Source organism: Tupaia chinensis, unplaced genomic scaffold (assembly GCF_000334495.1).
Source record: "Tupaia chinensis unplaced genomic scaffold, TupChi_1.0 Scaffold000232_1, whole genome shotgun sequence".
Classification (NCBI taxonomy): Eukaryota; Metazoa; Chordata; class Mammalia; order Scandentia; family Tupaiidae; genus Tupaia; species Tupaia belangeri.
In genome coordinates, this window is record NW_006159708.1 from 2,724,425 (window position 1) to 2,742,627 (window position 18,203).

Below are 18,203 nucleotides of genomic sequence, written 5' to 3' on the forward strand. Positions count from 1 at the left end.
GATCTAAGGGCTGGCTGAAGCTAAAGTGGATCATGGCATTAAGACCCTGTTGGGGATGCTTTCCCTGTGTGTGTGTGTGTGTCTGTCTGTCTCTCTCTCTCTCTTGCTCATGGAAGAAATCAATAAATAAGCTTAAAACAACAAAAACAAAGGGATAAAGATTAATTCTGTTCACTCATTCAACAACATTATGCATTAGGCTAAAAACTACCCTTATAAAATGAGAAACTGGATAAAGGTAGTAGTTGCACAACTGAATGTATAGAATATCACTTTATTGCATGCTTTAAAATGGTTAATTGTATGTTATGTGAATCTTACCTCAATTTTAAAAATGTCTCAAAAATATTTAACATTTAAGGATGCTGTGGACAGGGCAGACCCTGTAACCTAGGTTAAGGGAATAAGACCCTTTGGGGTCAGCAGGTGGTATGCAGATTGAGACAGCTGGATCCAACGTGGCCAGTTGTGTGGTTTCAGTCCCAGATTTGGTGGCTTGAAAGATCACACCAGGCACAAGTGTATGCATGCCCAAGATCTCAAAAGGAGAGTGGAGGAGAAGGGATTGTGGCATGGTCACCCCCTCTTCAGGGAGTGATTTCTCACTTTGCCTCTCTGTTGAACACACACACCCTATAGCAAAAAACAAGTACTAAAAACATGAAGAGTTGTGGGACCAGCAGTTAGCGTAATGGCTATGTCGCTGAACTCTCATGTAGCTGACCGTGGTTCAAGTCCCGGACCTGGTGGCTTAAACTCACGCCAGGTGAGTGTGCATGCGTGCCCAGGATCCGCAGAGGAGAATGGAGGAGAAGGGATTGTGGCGTGGTCATCCCCCCTGGGGGGTGATTTCTCGCTTTCTGTCTCTCTGTCTCTCTCTGTCTTTCTGGCAAGAGCACGTGCCCTCTAACAAAAACCTCTCCAAAAACAAACAAAAAAAACATGAAGAGTTGTAGCTGGCAATGATCACAGATGCTGAACCAAAACCTCTTCTAAGTCTGACGATGTAGGAGGAATAAAACAGTAAAGTAACTAATTCTTTAAATGTGGTCCTGCAAGAAAAGTATTTTATAGTTACAGGGTGAGATTATGATATCATGTGAGCTGATATACCATTACCACTATAACCACAATCAACCAAAAACTAACTAAAAAGGCAACAAGCCTGTGACCCAGGCTCCTCCAGTCGGCAAACTCTTCTACTTATCAGACCTGTAGGACCTACCAAACTCCAGAAATTCATTTTTAACAAAGGGAGTTCTAGAGAAATATACCAAATCAGCTTGGATTATGCATCTTGTGTATATTCCTTGCATCACTTGTCGTCTATTTTTAAAGTAAACCAAAGTTGAAAGAACTTGGGCCAATTCTGAACAGTTCATTCTTACCCATTCTTGAACCTGTACCTATCCTTATGGTCAAGCCTAATTTCAAAGGGACACAGCAAAGCATGTTCTGAGAGCCGAAAGCAGTTCGGAGGACCATAATACATATAAATAAGTATAGGGAGTATGGGAAAATCTGAGAGCCGAAAGCAGTTCGGAGGACCATAAGTATAGGGAGTATGGGAAAACGCTACCTATTGGCCATGAGGCCAAGAGACAGTGGGATCAGATTACGGAAAGACAAATACACCAGGACAAAAAGTTTACACTTTCCCCTTTAGAAAATAGGGAGCCACTGACAAGTTTAACAAAGCAGAAGAGTATCAGGTTCAAAGAAGTGCTTTAAAAGAATCACTTGGGTAGCAACACTGAAGATGAATTAGAAGAGACAGGGTTGGAATATTAGAGTACCATAATATTCCAGAGAGAGGTTTACATGGTAGAATGGGCTAAACTTTGGTATCAATTAGACTTAGAGTTTGAGGAATGGTAATAGGTGCTTTCCTTAAGGTATTCGTTTTGATTCTCACTTCAAATTTTATTAAATTGGAATTGTAATGCTTTATGACTTAAAGCATTTCCTACTAGCTTGTGGTGTCAACTAATATACAACGAAAATAGTTAAACTGCTTTATATAACAAAAATGTAAACTTAGGTGTACTGAATACTTCTTGCAATACTTCTTAAATGGCACATTTAGCCTTGTTAGAGGATAAATATCCATGTCCTGTGCCTTAAATAACTTCTAAGACTTACTTGATGAGATCCTAAATTATGTGGACTAAAAAACTTTTACCTGAAAGTTATTTTTTTTTTAAAGTTCTTAATAAAAGAAACTCTTTGTACCAAGTAAGACTGGGCTTATAAAAAAATTACTATATCCTCTTACGGTCTATTTATACCATTTTAAATAAAAGGTTATGTAAATATATTGACTCAAATAGTATATAATTAGAGGCTCTAATCCACTGGGATAGATTTGATCTTTAAAGCTGCCAAATTAAAATTCTCTCTAAATCTATTTCAAAGAATACAAAATTCTGATGTAAATCAAAAGTACTTAACTTTGGGTACTAGTACATATGATGTTTGAAATATTCCTGGACTCTAACAGAGGGATGATAGAGGTGGATAGTTTTATCTTTCAAATTTTAATGTTAAACAAAAAAACAAAGAAACACGGCACACACCACAACACCTGTAAAAGTAGAACCCACAGTGAGAGTTCTACCACCACTCCCCTCTGCAATTACCCACCTCAATCCACTGTGGTCAGCACTTCGGTATTCTTACATATCACTGGCGATATCGTACACTGTCTAAATGCTGCTAGTCATAGCATGAGTGACATCTAAATCACAGGCAAAAATGACAGTTCTCCACTAAAAACATCTTCAAGAATAAAACCACAAAGACTACAGGAAAAACTCTTATTGGATATTAGAATTAAAATCAACTTTGCTGAGGTCAGGAATTAAGGTTATTAGCCCAAGTAGAAAGGATCTAGAGATTCTCCTGGGAGATAGCTCTGATAACACCAACCTCTCAATGCAAATCATTAAACATCTCCACTACCCCCATCCTTAGGCAAATGTGCTTATCCAACAAAAATCTTTATTTTATAACTCTAATGTCTCATTCTTCACATAATATGAAAACAAAAAACATACATGCTTTTGAAATAGTTCAAGGTATCCTATCTGATTAAAGAGCAGCCACATTTAAACTCGATCTCATTTCTAAAAAGTTTAATCTGAGTAAGCACTAACCCAGGATACAAAAATAATTTGACAACTGAGTTATATGGCAAGAAATAATATGAATATTTATCTGTTTTTTCTTCTTGGTTTAAAATGGATAAACAAGCAAACATATCTCCTCAGTGAAAGTCATCCAAACATAATTTCAAAACTCTCCAAATTGTAAAGGGAAGAAACAGTCAAGGGAATGAATTTTTAAAGTCAATTCCACAGCATATTTAGAACTTAAAAAAAATATTAGACACTGGGTCTTATTCATAGACACACTTAAATTTGTGATATGAAAGAGAAATGAATTCATTCATCAATAATAAGGCAATTTTGTAGAGAAAAATGTGAAAAGAAACAAGTCTATTTTGATTTTTTTTACTTCATGTTTAATAAATTGCTTTGGAAGTAAACCTTCTTTGTTCTTTTATTCCACCTGCCATAAAATAGAGACTATAAAATTACTGATAAATGGCTAGAAAGGCTTTCTTTTCACTTAGTGACAAGATACACCCTTACATAAATACCACTTAAGCAAACTCTAGGCATCCACAGTATCACCAAAACAGTCCACTTTATTCCTTTCACTTTTCCCAACTTTAATATTCCAGTAGGAAACCGTACTGGGATAAGAAATTATTCTGGGAATAGTTGGAATGATTCTGTTTTTACTTCTGGGCTCTGTGACAGTTCACACCGGACAGACAAGACTCTCATCACAATTTAAGCAACATGAAACATCAGAGAAAAGACGAGGAAACAGTTGCTACAAAAATTGAGATCCAGAGGCAGTGCCTACATAATGCAAAACCACCATGGGCTGGTTCAGAAATTGCTGAGGTCAACCCTTACCTCAAACCCCTTGGAAGTCTTTATAAATAGCTAAGATTACTTTGGAATGCCTTGACACCAACTAAGCTGACAAACAAATGCTGAATAAACTTAAGATATTTTTACTGCACAGGCAACTGGTTAGAGCACAGACTCTAAAGCCAGATCACCTGGCTCTGAAAAGTACTTAACCCCCCTATGCCCCAGTTTCCCTATCTATAAAACAGGAATAAGATAAAATAGGATCATAGGATAAAATTAGTTACTATATATAAAGTGCTAAGAATAGTGCCTGGCATTTAATAAGCATTACCTGTATCGGTTTTGCATTAGTCATTTGTATTAGTGCTCTCCTTAGGGTGAGAGTAGAAGGACGATCATAAGTTAGATTCTGATTATGTAGTGTAAAATTAGGTTTAAGACCAAGCATTTCTACTGCTTAAGGAAAAAGGTAGGCAAAGGAAGCTTTGATGCTCTTAAAATTCAGACCAACCCTGGCACATTACAGAGAAGCTATACTTCTGCTACAGAGATCTAGTGAATTCATGATTAAACAAAGTTTTCAGATAGCTGGTAGAGAGAAAGGTCAAATAAAAAAAAATAAATGTAGGAGGTGGGGGAGAGGGAAACAGAGATGATTTAAAGCTAACCATTTGGGGCAGCATTATTATATTCCCAAGTATGGAGGTGGTGGGAGAGGGTTGAGGGGCAATTGCACCATAAGTAAGGTGCAATTAGAGTGCAAAACAGAGCAGAAAAGACCATCACGTAGACCATCCTTGATCCACAAAGCATGTGAAGGGTATGTGTGTGTTATTTGCCAGGCATGCTAGAGAGATGACCTTATCAATTGGCCAGTCCCAAGACCATCTTAAATATGGCAAAATTTGGGTTCCTTCAAAACGCATACATCCAAATTTTTAACTTTTACTTTTTTGCAGATGTGCTGCCACTAACTAAGGCCTTCAAAAAAGATGCTATGACAGGTAATAAAATATGTAACAAAATGCATATTAGATACTATGGGTAAATAGTTAATTGTAAGAATGAATTATTCAGAAATAGAAAATCTTAACAGACCAATAATGGGTCAGGAGATTGAACAAGTAATACAAAGTATTCCATGAAAGAAAAAGTCAAAACCTGACTGTTTCACTGATGAATTTTACTAAACATTTAGAGAAGCCTTCTCGAACTCTTCCAAAACAATCGAAGAGGAAGGAATACATTCAAACTCACTTTATGAGGCCAGCATTACCCTGATACCCAAGACAAGGACACTACAAGAAAAGAAAATTACAGGCCAATATTTCTGAGGAAACTAAATGTAAAAATACTAAGCAAAATAATATCAAATTGAACTCAACAGCACATTACAAGGAGGATTCACCATGACTGAGTAGGATTTATTCCTGGAAGGTAAAATGGTTCAATAAAAGAAAATCGATAAATGTGATACACTATGTTAACATAATGAAATACAAAAACCATGTGATCCTTTCAATAGATGCAAAGAAGTCACTCAACAAAATTCAACCTTTCATGATAAAAATTCTCAGCAAATTAAGTTTTGAAAGAATGCACTGAACTTAATGAAAGCCATACATGAGAAGTCCATAGCTAACATATTCAATAGTGAAAAATTGAAAGCGTTTCCTCTATGATAACAAGTGCTTTGGTAGGAATGTAAATCAGTACAGCTATTATGAAAACAGTATGAAGGTGCCTTAAAAGTTAAAAATAAAACTACTAGAATATCCAGCAATCACACTACTTACTGGACACATATATCTAAACAAAATGAAATCAGCATGTCAAAGAAATATATGGTCAAAGAAATATATGCACTACATGTCAATTGCAACGCTACCCAAGATAATGGAAACTACCTAAGTGTCTATCAATAGATGACTAGATAAAAAAAAATGTGTGTACACACAGTGAAATATTAATTTATCCTTAAAAAGGAAAGAAATCCTGTTATTCACAATTTGAATAACCTGGCAGAATATTATCTTAAGTTAAATAAGCCAGACACAGAAAAACAAATACCACACGATCTCACTCATATGTAGATTGTAAAAATGTCAAAATTTAGAAATAGAGAATAAAATGGTAACTATCAGATACAGTGGGTGATTTGGGAAGATGTTGGTAAAAGGGTACAAAGTTTTAGTTAGACAGGAGGAATAGGTCAAGACATCTACTGTAAATCATGGTGACTATAGTTAATAAAAATATACTGTATATTTCAAAATGGTTTTATTATACAAAATAAGTATGTGAGGTAATGCATATGTTAAATAGTTTGATTTCATATTCCATAATGTATTCACATATCAAAATACCATAAATATTGTAATTTTTATTTGTCAATGAAAATAATTTTTTAAAAAACAGTAACCATAAGAAGTCAAAATGTACAGAAGAATCTACAGAACAGTCTTGGGTGCCTAAGAAAAGTAAGCATTTACATCATTGGGCTAGCTGCCTTATTCAAAGCTTAATATTTCAGATATGAAGTGACATCAATCAGGGATTTAAAAAAATAATATTAGATCATCTTGGACTGGGAAAGGCCATTGTATACATGACAGAAGACCAAGAAACTTTCAAGAACAAGGTTACATAATTTCCAAAAAAAAGCAGAGATAAATTTCTGGGAAAGAAAAAACTTACAAATGGCCCAGCCGTAGCAGTGTGTGCTGGAAGACACTACCAACTCGGCTGGCTGAGGACTCAGGGGAGACCTTAGAATGATTCACAGTCTACCCTAAAAGCCAGGTAGCTCGGGACCAGCTACTTGGGAGAATGAGGCAGGAGGACTGTGTTGTAGCGAGAGCCTATTGAAAGAAAGAAAAGGAAAGAAAAGAAAAGAGAGCACGAGAAAGAAAGAACGAAAGAACAAAAGAGAGAGGTTAAGCAAAACTTTGGAAAAATTCTAACCAAATGAAGTCAAAAGGCTAAATTTTCCTAATATACAGAAAATTGCTGAACAAAAAATAACAAACTAATAAAACAGGACAGAGGACATTAATAGTTTTTACACAGGAGGGAAATATATACATGGAAAAATAAAGATATATGAACTCACTAATCAAAGAAAAGTAAATTAAAAACATATTCTTGTCTGTTAGCTGACCATGTAGACAGTAGTATAAACAGAGAAAAGTAAACTACTGTGATACTGATTTCTATTGCTCATCCATAACAAATGCTCCACTTCCTGTGACCATGAAGATAGGCCTCTCCATTCATGGTTTGCGAGCCAAAGTGATACCTACGTCCTATTGCCATTCCAAAACATTTAAATGCTAGTCAAAAACAATCCCCTAGAGCACTCTTCCTCTGCTCAACTATCTGATATTCTACATATTGTAGCTACAACATGATGGAATCTGTATCAGTCTGGTTCTCTGAGTGAAACTGACCTATCACTACTGCAACCTGGAGTAAGTAAGAAAGAAACTTCTTGATATCAAAGCCTATTCTGACTAATATAAATATATCCCAAATTGCAAACTGGTTATTTGAGGGGGAGAAGAGGTTAGATAAGGACTATGGTTGACTTTGGCTGTCTAGAATGAGCATTTCCATGAGGTCAATTGATGGTGTAATGATTATATCACTGGACTCCCACATAGTTGACCACAGTTCAAGTCCTAGACTCAGTGGCTTAAAACTCATGCCAGGTACATGTGTGTGCATGTCCAAAATCCCAATAGAGAATGATTGTGGCATGGCCATTTCACCTGAGAGGTGATTTCTTGCTTCCTGTCTCTGTCTCTCCAGAGAGCACACATGCCCTTTAGCAAAAATCTCTCTTAAAAAATGTATATATATTCATACTTTTTGTATTATTTTTGTGATTAAAGAAAAAATTAAATATGAAAATAAAATACAGGCTTCTAAAGTACAAAACCAAGTAATAATTCTCCCCCCATTTGCATTACTAGATTTGGAGAAATATTCTCATTTAGGTTAATAAATCTGTCTCTAAAAGTAGAGCCCACAGAGAAGGCATCCTTCTACTCATAAATGGGTTTTAGTAAGGCTGCACTGGATTTATATCCAAATACTTCGGATCCAAAGTAATTTCCTCCACAGAAAATACAGATTTGGAATGACATATATATGTAAAAAAAGTTAAAAGATAAAAAAAGGTTATGTATTTCTTAAGTATCTTGATAAAGAAAATGAGTTCACATCTAAAATATGTACCCAAATTGACAGAAATTAAAATTACTAATCTATGAGGCCAGCTCTGTAGACTAGTGGTTTAGGGAGCTGAATCCCACATGGTCAATTACTGATCAAATCCTAGCCTCAGGAGCTTGAAAAACACCAGGTACATATGCATGTATGCCCCAAATACCAAAAGGATGGAGAAATGAAGAAAGGATTGTGGCGTGCCCATACACCCACTGGGGAATACTTTCTTTTTCCCTCTCTCTCTTTCTCTCTCTTACTGGAGAGGTCATATGCCCTCCAGAAATTACATATAAATCACTTACCTAAGAAGTAGAAAGGTATACAACAATCTTCCTAGTGTTGTCAAAGATAAGGGTAATCTATCCTTACCTGTATCAATTTTACTTTTTCTTGACAGAATACTAAAAGTCTAATTAAACCTTATGAGTCCATAAAAATATTGCAAGGGCTACTTAGGAAAGATATAATAGATTAGAAGTTAAATTTCCACAAAACTCTTCCATTAAAGCTTTCACTAAAACAAGAGTTCCATTTTTAGGTTTCTCCTCACTGGCATGCCACAGATTTTTGTCTGAAGAAATGACCAGGCCTAAAAGTTAGAAAATTCCTTATGTAAAATTGTAATTTTGAAAACAGGCAGACATAAACTATTAAATCCCATGAAAGAAGTTACCACATCAGTGCTTGCTTTTTGCGTACCAAGGGGTTAAAATCTAGGAAAGGACTCTAATAACCTCATAGTACACATCATTGCAAGAGGTAAAATAAACAGGCATATTCCATGAGATATAATTATGTCTAAGCTTTTATTCTCAGTGAAATGATATGCCTAATGAGCCAACCTCATTTAATGTAAGGGCCTATCTAACTAGTACTTTATAATAGGAAGTCTGTAGGTTTTATGGCCTAGTTCAGCTGCATTGGGAGTAGAGAGATAGGCTTACAGGTGAAGTCAGCCTGCGTTGAACTCAATGACAGACATCAGGAAGACAGAGTTGGGTAAACAGTGATGTTTGCTAGAAGGTCCTATGTTTCAGACAAGAGTTAATTAGAAGGTAAATTCCATCAACTTTCACAAAAATAGTCAGGTCCCACTATGTAAGGCCTCACAGAAGAGAGGAGAAAATCCTGTGAAATCAAACAGCATGATTCTTAAGTTGTCTTATTCAGCAGGGGCCTACTCTGTAGGGCAGCTCAAGAACATATCCTGCCCAGCAGAGCAGCAGGTTCAATGGCCTCAGTTGTCAATAGTTTCACAAAGTTAACCCAAAAGCGAATACAATTTCAAAGCAGTTACCAAAACTAGCCACACAAACCTAAACACTCATTTTCATATTTATCCCTAGTTGTTTATTTTATTTATTTATTTATTTTCTACAAAACATACAATGAAGAGCAACTTAAGCAAGGTAACTAAGATGATACGGAATTAAAATTACATCTTCTGCAGCAAAGTTGGAAGAATCACAAAGTTAATCTGCTGATTGAAAGACTTCGGAGGGAAATCAGAGACATAACCATTATTCAAGAGGATAGTACACAAAATCATTTTATAAAATGATTATTTTTCTAATGTAACTATTGTACGCTTTTAGAAGGCTGTGACTTTAACCTTATATTTTTGGTAGCTTCAACATATCTATCATGGCAACTTATATTGGGTTGTCGGAAAAGTCATGACACATTTTTGCAGAGAAAAACAAAAAACACATCATGACTTTTCTTTTTCTTTTTCTTTTTTCTTTTTTTTTGAAGGAGACCGTTGTATCACTTGTATGTACAGAAAACTCAATAGCATACACTTAACCCAGTTTGGTGGCGTGCTCTTTATTCTTTGCCTTTTCCAGCTTAGCGATGCAAGCCACAGATTTCGGGCCCAGGACGTTTCCTCCCCAGTGGCAGCGGATCTCATCGTATCTGTCATTGTAATTGGTCCTGATGGCTTCCACCAGCTTAGCCAGGGCACCTTTGTCCTCCGAGTTAACCTGTGTGAAGGCGACAGTGGTACAGGTTTTCCTGTGGACCAGGCGTCCCAACCTGGCCTTCCCCTTGATAATGCAGTAGGGAACCTCCATCTTCCAACACAGGGCAGGCAGGAAGATAAACAGCTCGATGGGGTCCATGTCATATGCGATCACCACCAGCTGAGCCTTCTTGCTCTCCACCAAGGTGGTGACAGTGTTCACCCTTGCCCGGAGGACCAGTGGCCTCTTAGTGGGGACATCCCCTTTGCCAGTGGCCTTTTTTTCAGTCCGGGGCCAGCAACCTCTGCTTCTTCACCTGCTTTGTCTCTGGCCTATACTTGTGGGCCAGCTTGAGCAGCTGAGTAGCTGTCTGGCGGTCCAGGCGCTGGGTGAACGTGAATGGCAGGAGGCACTTTCAGCCGCTTGTAGAGGATGGCCCTCTGCCGCTGCAGCCGGATGTAGTGAGGCCATTTGACAAAGCGGGTGAGGTCCCTCTTGGGCTGGATGTCCTGTCCTATGCCAAAATTCTTAGGCCTTTTCGCAAACAGGGGATTGACCACCTTCTTAGCCTCCTGCTTCTTCACCACAGCAGGGGCCGGAGCCACATTCTTGCCCTTGGCCTTCTTTCCCTTTGGCATCTTGGGATACTGGAGGAGAGAGCATGACTTTTCTATGCTTTACCTATTTTCTTGATCAACCTTCAAATGTAATTTTTTAAAAGAGCTATTTTATTTAATTATATTAATCATCATTATTACTATTATAAAATTTGACCAGAGAGAGAGAGAAGGAAAGTGAGAAAGCAAGCCGCCAGGTCTGGGAGTCGAACCACGGTTTGTCATGTGGGAGTTCAGAGCCTTAATCACCACACCACCTGCCAGCCCCAAATGTAATTTTTTTAAATAGATTTTATTTTTTAGAGCAGTTTTTTGGTTCACATTAATACTGAGCAGAAGGTACCAGGTGTATATATCCCACTCTCCGCATGCATCACCTCACCTATTTGATCAATATCCCTTCCAGAATAGTTATGTTTGTTACAACTGATGAATCTACACTGACTCATCATCATCACCCAAAGACCTGTTTAATTCACATTAGAGTTCAGCCTTAGCGATTAACAGTCTATGGGCTTGAACAAATGTACAATGGCATATACTCAGCATTGCAGTATCAAACAAAGTAGTTTCACCACACTGAGAATCCTCTGTGCTCTGCACGTCCATCCTTGCCTTATCCTAACTCCTGGCAACAACTGATCTTTTTACTGTCTTCATAGTTTTGCCTTTTCCAGAATGTCACATTGGACAGCACATAGCCTTTTCAGATGGGCTTTCTTCACTTAGTAATAGTTAAGTTTCCTCCATGTCCTTTCATGGCTCGGTAAGCTCATTTCTTATTAGTGCTGAATAATATTCTACTGTCTATATTAATTGGAAACATTTTTTAAAGTTAGTTTTCACTTACTCTTTCTTAAAACAGAAATCACTAGCATAGTTTTAAAAACATAACATTATCTACCAGTATTTTGGACTAATACATGGTTCAAACATAAAGCACAAAATGGTATACAGGTTGAGTAATCCTCATCCAAAATTCTTGGTACCCGAAGACTTTCAGGTTTCAGACTTTTCTGGATTTTTAAATATTTGCATATATTAATACACAATGCAATATTTTGAGAATGGGATACAAGACTCAAACACAAAATTTACTCATATGTCATGTATACTTTATATACATTTCCTAAAGGTAATTTTATAAATTTTTGTACTACAGCATTTTGACTGGTACCCATCATATGAGGTCAGGGGCAAAATTTTCCAGTTATGGCATCAGGTCAGCACTAAAAAAAGCTTGCAATTTTATAGAACACTTTGGATTTTAGATTTAATGAATTAGGGTGCTCAACCTGTATAATAAAAAAATCTCCCTCATGTAGTCCCATCTGTTAAGTTGTTAGTTTCCCATTCTTGTGCATACACATAACTTGACAAACCTTCTTTATTAGTTTTTTAATCTTTCTATGGACTTTTATGCACATGGTCAACATAAATATGAGTGTATATGTGCGTGTGTGATAAAACACGCAAATTTCTTCCCCTGTTTTTCTACAACTGGCTTACTCTATAGACTCTTCTGTACTTTTAATTTTACCTAGTATTATATATTTAAATTTTTTCATGGTAAGACAAAGCATATCCTCATTATTTTTTTAACAGCTGCCTCTATTGTGTGTATGTCCCATAATTTATGCTACTGGTCTTCTAATAATGAGCCCTTGGGTATAGGAGAAATTTAAATCACAATCATGGAATTATTCATTTATAAAGGACCAATGAATTTCAAACAAAAGTTAAATGCTCTCCTATAGCTAAATTAGTGTTATCAAAGTTATTGTGCAAATTCAGGCAGTCTGAATAATACCTCTAAGTCCAGAAGTACAAGTATATTTTTAAAAAAGACTCTAACATATCAGTTACAAATCTATTTGGTCATACCTGGATTTTTTGTTTCTTTCGAGAGATTTTTTGCTATAGGGTACATGTGCTTGCTGGAGAGAGACAAAGAGAGAGCGAGAGAGAGAGATGGAGAGAGAGAGAAAGAATTCATGCCCCAGGGGAATGGCCACACTTCAAACCCTTCTCCTCCATTCTCTCAGGATTTAGGGTATACATGCACATGTGCTCAGCCTGTTTCAAGTAGCCAGGTCTGGGACTCAAACCACAGTCAGCCATGAGGGAGTCTAATGCTTAAAATTTTTTTTTTTTTTTTTTTTTTAGAGAAGTGTTTGCCAGAGAGACAAGAAGTGAGAAATTAACCCCTCCCACACACATACACCCACCAGGAGGGATGGCCACAATATAATTACCCTCTCCTCCATTTTCCTCTTGGGATTTTGGGCATGCACACACACATGCCTGGCTTGAGATTTAAACTACCAGGTCCAGGACTCAAACCATGGTCGTCTACATGGGAGTCCAGCGGTGTAACCATTATACCACCTGCTGTTCCCATACCTAGATTTTTAATTTATTATGGGTAATTTTATCCATACAATTCACTTACATGATGTGTCAGGTAAACTGTCAGGCTTCAAGAAGCACACCTGGTTTGCCCTCAAATGCCACAGGAATTTTTATTTGATTTGCGGCATGTGAAAAGCATTACTGGAAAGCAGAAAGAAAATAATTTTTAAGTGACCCTTAAAATTGTCATTTCTCTCTAGGCAACATTGTGAACAAATGACTGGAAACAATGTTATCTACTAATTAAAAAAATGATTTTCTCCTTATTAGAAGGTATTCGAGTCTCAGCTCATGGATATATGAAGGTTTAACTATTACAAGTGATGTTTATTTATCTGGTTCAGTAAAATAAATTCTGCTTATAATTTGTAATTCTTTTGTAACTATAACAGCCACGCATTTAAGACTGACAAATTTTAAACTTGACATTCTTTTATTCTAAGACAAGCCCACTTCCTGTAATGCATTAAATAATAGTTCTTAATTAATACAAACATGGGGAGTTTTTGTATATTAAGATATATGAAAAAAGTTGTTACAGGCAAAAACAACCTACAAGTACCCACTAATGCCTCTATTGGTAATAATCCATCTCTTGGATAATATTCAAAGCAATATTTAAAACTAGCTCTAATTAAGAGATAAATAATACTAGTAAATGGAGAATAAGTTTACATTCATACATAAGCATATTATTAATAATAACTTTTTTCTGTCTTTGAAATTCAGGCTATAAGCCAATTCATGGAAATTTTTTAAATTAAAAAATGTAAAGGGCAACACCACAGCGCAGTGGTAAGTGCTGTGCATTGGAAACTGGATTCTGTATGGCTGACTATGGTTTGAATCCCAGCCCTAGTGTCTTAAAAAACATGCAGGACTGTGCTCAAAATACTGATAGGCAGGAGAAGTGGAGGAAAAGGATTATGGTGTGACCACACAACCACACTGCATTGGAGTGCACATTTTCTCTATCCTTCCAGCAAGGGCGCATACCCTCTGACAATTAAAAAAATATACATCTCTATATATCCTTTAGGTGTCACTTCTGAATATAAGCTCTTCATAAAATACATTACCTTTTGTTTATTTTCTAAAAGTCTATTTCTTTCTTCTAGGAGCAAGAGAGACAGAGATAGTGTGCTGGAAGTCTGCTGGCTTTCCAGACTGGGAGGCATCCTCACAAGTACCCAGTGCTGTGATCCACCCCAAATCTTTGGCCAGCCCTGGATTATGGGTAAGCATGAACCTAGTACTCAAGGAGGTCTCTGGACTTGAACTGGGAGCATTTTCACGTGGCATTGCCTCACAAAGCACTGTGCTCTATCACTGTATCATAATCTAGCTCCCTAAGTTCACATTCTTTGAGACTTTTTACTGAAATGTTAATCTTTATAAATTATCTGTGCTTTGGACAGAATGTAATAGTTACCTTTTTTATTTTCAGCTGTATTCTATGATGTTAGAGCAAAATTATGACAAACTGAATTTTCTCCAGAAAATCAGATCAAAAGCATGTTAGAGATTTCATCTACTACTAAAACCTACTTCAAACCTTACCTTTCAGATGGATGGAACATAAGAGTGATTGCACTAGGGGCTGGCAGGTGGTGTGGTGGTTAAAGGTGCTTGATTCTTACATGACTGACTGAGGTTCAAGTCCCAGACCTGGTGGTTTGCTTTCTTGCTTTCTCGTTCTCTTTCTCACTCTGTCTCTCTTAGATCAAAATAAAAAATAATAACAAGAGGAATTAAATAAATAATTCTTAAAACAAACAAACAAACAACGCTATAGCACTAGTTAGCATACCTTTGGTAACTAGAAATGCAAGGCAAGGGCCAGCAGGTAGCAGGTAGCATGGTGATTATGGTGGCTGGATCCCACAGGTTTGAGTCCTAGACCCAGCAACTTGAAAAATATGCCATACATGTGGGTGCATGCCTAATATCCTGAGGAGACTGATGGAGAAGTGACCATGGCATGGCCATACCCCCTGGGGAGGTTCACTTTCCCTCACTGTCTCTCTCCAGCAAGCACAAACACCCTATTGCAAATTAAAAATAAAAAGAAAGAAAGAAAAAAAAAAAAAAAAACAAAGGAAAGAAAGAAACCCAAGCCCAGAGAATTTTCTACAACTTTTTCCATACAGAATATCTTTATGGTGGACCAGTCAGGTGGCATGATGGTTGAGGTAACTAGAGCCCACATAGCCTCAAGTACCAGACCTGGTGGCTTAAAAGAAACATACCAGGTGTGTGCACATGCTTGCCCAAAATCCCAAGAGGAGAATGGAGGAGAAGGGATTGTACTGTGATCATCCTCCCGGGATGGGATGCTTTCTCACTTTCCCTCTCTTGTCTCTCTCTGGAGAGAGCACATACCCTATAACAAATTAAAAAAAAAAAAAAGAATTATCTTTATGGTCATTTATTCTCCAGTCTTCCTCACATTTGCAAATTTAATAAAAACTAACATGTCTGTTCATGAATAATACATTTGGGAATATTAAAAAATAAGAATGTTCACATAGTTTCGATGATTTGAAAATGCCAGGCACATGTGGGGTGCGTGCTCAACATCAAAAGATATTTCAAAAGATCTTGGCAAGAATAGAATTAAAGTACAAGTTTATTTCAGTGCAAAAAAATTTTTGAAGTCCATGCATAGTTTTTTCATAATATACATTTTACATGAAATTTTAAAGACTCTCCCATATAATAATGAATATCTGGATATTCATATAAGCAATGATTATCAGAACCAGCAGATGGCATAATGGCTACATCGCTGGACTCCCATGTAGCCGACCACAGTTCAAGTCCCAGATCTGGTGGCTTAAACTCATGCCAGGCACGTGTGCATGTGTGCCCAGGATCCCAAGAGGAGAACGGAGGAGAAGGTATTGCAGCATGGTCATTCCCCTAGGGGGTGACTTCTCACTTTCTCTCTCTCTGTCTTTCTGGCAAGCGCATGTGCCCTCTAGCCAAAAAAAAAAAAAAAACCTCTCCAAAAAAATAGAAAAATTTTAAAAAATGAATATATACTTAATACAGAATTAAGCAGCTATTGTATGGAATGAATATGATACAGTTCTGCCATCAGGACTTTACAATTAAGTGAATGGAGCAAATATATAGAAATAAGCAGGGAATTATAAATTCATGAGAGAAGGATCGGGAACACTGGCTGCAGTTTCCTAGGGTTGCCATAACAAAGAACCATAAATAGGGTGACTTAGAGCAACAGATGCTTATTGTCTCAGTTCTGGAGACTAGAAGCCTAAAATCAGAATGTAGGAAGGGCCATGCTCCTGCTGAGGGCTCTAGGAAAGAATCGTTCCTTGCCTAAAGGGCTCTGGACTTTCCTGGGTGTTCCTTGCTTTGCAGCTGCATCATAGTTGCATCACTCCAATTTCAGTCTCCATCTGTACATGGCTTTCTTCCCTGTGTATGTCTCTGTGCATCCTCTCCTCTTGTAATGACACCAGTCATTGAATGTATGGTCTATTCTAATCCAGTAGGATCCTATCTTAATTAAATATACTGCAAAGACTCCAGTTTCACATAAGATCACATTCTAGGGGACCAGCAGTTAACGTAATGGCTGTGTTGCTGGACTTCCAGGTAGTCGACCGTGGTTTGAGTCCCAGACCCAGTGGCTTGAACTCATGCCAGTGCGTGTGCATGCGTGCCCAAGATCCTGAGAGAAGAATGAAGGAGAAGGGATTGTGATGTGGCCATCCTCCCAGGACGTGATTTCTTGCTTTCAGTCTTTCTGTCTGTGACTGTCTTTCTGGCGAGCGCACACACCCTATAGCAAAAACCTCTCCCCCCCCCTCCAAAAAAAAAATCACATTCTGAGGTTTTTGGAAGACATGAGACATGAATTTTTGGAGGACACTACTCAACCTACTCTGCTAACCATGTATGAGGGAGAAAAAAGGCAAAAATAGACTTGTTAGACTGTGTAAACTTCAGGTTCAAGTGGTCTACCAATTACCAATTTCTTAAAAGTTCTAAAAATATTCAGTTAGGAGGTTTATAAATCTTCATTTCAACAACTCTGAGATTATTTTTTATTTTTATTTAAAAAAATTTTTGCCATAGGGCATGTGTGCTCACCAGAGAGAGACAGAGACAGAAAGAAAGAGAAAGTGAGAAATCACCCCCCAAGAGAGATGACCACATTGCAATCCCTTCTTCATTCTCCTCTTGGGATTTTGAGCATGCACACCCACGTGCCCAGTGTTTTCAATCTGCTGGGTCCAGGACTCAAACCCCAGAGTCAGCCATGTGAGACCCAGCCGTGTAAACCACCATACCATCTGCAGGCCCCTTGTTTGTTGTGTGTGTGTGTGTGTGTGTGTGTGTGTGTGTGTGTGTTTAGGACAGGGTCTCTGTTGTCATCCTACTGCCTCGGCTTCCTACTCGGAACTATAGACACATGTCACCACACCTGGCTCTTTTTAAAACATGGATTGATTATGTTACCAAGATCAGTCTCAAGGTTGCAATTCCTCTCATTCTTCCCTAAGTCCCAGAGTTTTCAGGGGCATGCCACTACACCTTTAGATTGGATTGGAATCAATCCCAGGACTCCCCTGTGGTCCCAGCCTGCAGAGTACAGCATCTTAGCAGCACATGCCAACATGGCTGGGTTGAACCTGAGATAATATAACAGAACCTGCTCAAAATTCTGAAGAGATTTTATCTATTATTCTACATTAATTGCTCTTCAAAGTGCAGCCCATAGACTATCAAAAGTAGCAATATATAAGCCAGCAAGTGGTGTGATAGTTAAGGCCTTGGATTCCATAGGGCCAATTTAGTAGTTTGAGTCCTGGACCTGGCAACCTGAAAATCACAATTGATGCATGTGAGTATAAGCCCAAAATCCTGAGAGTATAATAAATCCTGGACCTGGCAACCTGAAAATCACAATTGATGCATGTGAGTATAAGCCCAAAATCCTGAGAGTAGAATAAAAGCATGGGCTTCCCCTGGGGCGCTGATTTCGTACTCTCTCTCTCTGA

General features: G+C 37.6%; 1 protein-coding gene and 1 pseudogene across 1 annotated transcript in view; both read right to left on the reverse strand.

Annotated features, from left to right (window-relative positions):
- Positions 1–18,203, reverse strand: part of NDUFAF2 (NADH:ubiquinone oxidoreductase complex assembly factor 2) — a 186,895-nt gene that overhangs the window by 109,238 nt on the left and 59,454 nt on the right. The gene's annotated exons all lie outside the window — the stretch shown is intronic.
- On the reverse strand, positions 9,948–10,810 carry LOC106734850 (60S ribosomal protein L7a pseudogene; annotated as a pseudogene).